The 3,625-nt window shown below is 42.1% G+C and overlaps 1 non-coding gene across 1 annotated transcript; it reads right to left on the bottom strand.

Moving 5' to 3' along the window:
- Positions 1–614: 614 nt before the first annotated feature.
- Positions 615–724, bottom strand: LOC131145301 (small nucleolar RNA R71). Its single transcript, XR_009134084.1, has one exon. It is a non-coding gene; the product is annotated as a small nucleolar RNA R71 (small nucleolar RNA).
- Between the last annotated feature and the right edge of the window lie 2,901 nt (positions 725–3,625).

Raw genomic sequence — 3,625 nt, 5'->3', positions numbered from 1 at the left:
TTTGTTTTCTATTTTTGAAGTTTGAATCCATGTGCTTACATGTGTGTATGTTTGGTCTACATTCTTTGGAATCTGAGATAGTTCCCATAGATCTTGAGATAGAAAAATCTCGTAGGTCCCTTATGAAACCTATCCCTAATCCAGAGAAGGCTGAGTCATCTGAACTGAAAGCAATGGCCGAAGATAACCCCTTAGTTCTTGCTGAACAAATCCCGGAACTCCACGCTCCCCACCTACCTGTGGTAGGAGAGCAAAACCTTCGGCCTCATAGGGACTACTTTGTACATAATGCATACACATTGCCGTCTTGCATCGGATTCCCAGATGTTCAGATGACACAATTTGAGATTACGGCTTCGATCATCTCGATGCTGCCGAACTTTTGTAGGAACTCTCCTAAATATCCTTATCAACATCAAGATAAGTTCTTGGAAATTTGTACCACCATCCGCATCCCTAATTTTAGTGATGATGCTCTCTGTCTTAGGATTTTCCCATTCTCTATGAAAGATAAGGCCAAATATTGGTTGACGTCCTTAAAACCGAACTAGGTAACCAAATGGGCAACCATGCAACATGAATTTCTTAAAAAGTACTTCCCAATTGGGAAGACTAACCAAATTCGGAGAGCCATCACAAGTTTCTCACAAATGGATGGGGAACTCTTTTTCAAAACTTGGGAGCATTTTAGGGACCTGCTCCGAGAATGGCCACATCATTAGGTCCCCAAGTGGCAATTAATGCAAACTTTCTATGAAGGGTTAGCTGAGAGAGATCGGTCTATGGTTGTTGCATCATGCGGAGGTACTTTCTTCACAAAGCATGAGAATGAAGTGTGGGTTCTCTTTGAAAATCTAGATGAAAGCTTTTAATCGCACATGGCTGCCACCCATAGACTACCTAATCCATCAACTTGTAAACCTAAGGGAGTGTACGAGTTAGCCACGAGTTAGGACCTAAGCCCTACTATGCACACCATGTCCCAGAAACTTGATCAGTTTTTGTCTATACGATAACAACCACAATTCTTGGCGTGCGTAGAAGTTTGTGTAATTTGTTACGACCCTGCGCATACATACTATAATTGCCCACACGTGCCTTCCCAACTTGCATTTGTGCAGAATGAAATAAGAGCCACCCACCATTGGTATGACCGACAGAAAAACAACTATGACTTGAATACCTATGGTTTTGAATGGAAGCAACACCTCAACTTCCCCTAGAAGCTACAAGCTCCAGACTTTTAAGTTGACCCGAGTGCTTCGATCCCTCGAGCATATCCAACTTTCCAAGATCCCCCTATTGCAATTCAAAGTCCATCATTGTTTCAACAACCATCTATTCAAAAAACTAACCATGATTGTTTTGAAGAGACAGTTTTGAAAACCTTACAAAGCATTGAAGCAGATTGCCACGTGAAGCGGCAAATACTCCAGTCTCACTCAAAATCCATAGCTAAGGTAGATACCACTATGGGGCAACTCACTAGGTCAGTTAGTAGAAGAAACGAGGGTGAGTTGCCAAGCCAGCTGCAAACAATGCCTCAGAGTCAATACAAAATAGAAAGTGAGACTACAGTAGACTCTTCATCGCATAAAGTACACACCCAGGTGATGACCACACATAGGAGTGGTAGGGAGATCAACAATAGGTTCGAGGAGCCAATAAGCCAAGAAAAAGGTAAAGAAAAGAATAGGTATGAACCTATAGAAGTAGGCACCCCTCTTCCCTATGAGTCAGCAACAAACACTGAAGCATCCACCTTGCCACAAAATGAAACACTTCCCCATTATATTCCTACAGCCCTTTACCCTACAGCTCTCCATGCACCCTTTAAATCTAGAAAGGAGACCACTACTGAATCCATCATGGACACATTTAAGCAAGTTAAGGTCAACATCCCTCTCTTAAACATAATTAAGTAAATACCTGCATATGCCAAATTCATCAAGGACCTATGCACGCAAAAGCGAAAATCAAGGATACACATGAACAAGTAAGCCAAGCTAACTGAGCATGCAAGCTCAATCCTTTTAGGTCACCTCCCTCCTAAGCTAAAAGACCCTAGTGCTCCAACTATTTCATGTGTAATCGGTAATTACACAATTGATATTGCCCTCTTGGACTTAGGAGCCAAGCGTGAACCTTCTACCATACTCGATTTTCAAACAATTTAGTTTAGGAGAGCTGAAGCCCACCCCGATAACATTAAGTTTTGTTGATCGATTGGTGAAAAAACCCCAAGGTGTAATAGAGGACGTCTTAGTTAAATTTGATGAATTCTACTATCCAGTTGACTTCAAAGTCTTGGATATGGAACCCACAGACCCAAAAAAAGACCAGATCCTTGTCTTGTTAGGACGACCCTTTTTGGCCATGGCAAATGCTTGTATTTAATGTAGGGCAGAGATTATGGATGTATCCTTTGGTAACATGCAACTTTGGCTGAATGTATTCCACGCATCTCAGCATCCACATGAAGACATCCATGACATGAACATCGATATGATTGATGAGTACGCTGAGGACGTGGCCCTTCGATTTTATGGAGGAATCATTTAACATAGATGATTCAACCTAAGAGCAACCCTCTATCTGACCCGGATGACCCTTATGAACATATTCTCTTAATTCATAATACAGTCTTCGGGTTAGAAGGGAGCATCTGGGTAAATGATACATGGTTCAAAGAAGAAGTGGAGAACAACATGCTTGTTATTGAACCAGGATGATTTTAATGTGTATTGTTAATGCATCTGCTTGAAGGAGATAAACTTAGTGCTTCTGGGAGGCAACCCAAAGGTTTTTCTTTTCCTCCTTTTTACTCAAGAAAAAAAAAACTGGTTATGGAGGTGGACAACCAAACGCGTCCAAGTGAGAATTCAGTGCGACTTGGTCGGTGCGGCATAAAAAGTTGTTTAGAAACCCATTTTCCCTCATGATCGTTCAAACCTCCACAGTCCACCATTCTAGTCGACCTTCGTCACGCCCACTTAAGACTTCATCATCCAAGCTTCACTAGTGTCCATCGCTCATCAGCGTTCTTCCGAAAACCACTCTAAGAAGTCATAGCACTGGTGACCCTCTCATTTAGGCACACCATCTATTCAGCACTGCTTAGGGTCTAGGTACGTGGTTTCACCTTCTCTCGATCCTTCTTTGCATTTCTCTTCAGAATCTACCTTTTTTCCTCCTTATAGCACCATAATGCCCCATCATCCCAAATCTAGGGTTGCATCCAATCAACCTTAACCATCTCAGGCTCCTACCAAGAGGAGAAGGATCCCTACTCAGCTGCGCGATGCAACATCATTTGAATTTGAACACATCCCACCAAACCCAAGTGCAATAAAAGGCCAGTCATCACAACCCTGACTAGAGCCCACAAAGAACTGCAGAAGGCACAACATTCAAAGAATGACTTTGGACAACTACAATTTCTGTCCAATGTACATAGTCAAATTAAATGAGATGCAGGCCTATGAAAAGAAAAGATGTTGTGTTGATATCCTTGAAATGAGGAAGTTCAACCATTATATGACCCCACCAGCAACCTCTTATCACCCAGCCCTGATTTGAGCATTTTATTAGAATATGTAGCATGATCCGACAATGGGGGTGTGAT

The sequence above is a fragment of the Malania oleifera genome, chromosome 12, assembly GCF_029873635.1.
Source record: "Malania oleifera isolate guangnan ecotype guangnan chromosome 12, ASM2987363v1, whole genome shotgun sequence".
In the NCBI taxonomy this organism is placed as follows: domain Eukaryota; kingdom Viridiplantae; phylum Streptophyta; class Magnoliopsida; order Santalales; family Ximeniaceae; genus Malania; species Malania oleifera.
This window is presented reverse-complemented; position numbering and strand designations above follow the sequence as displayed.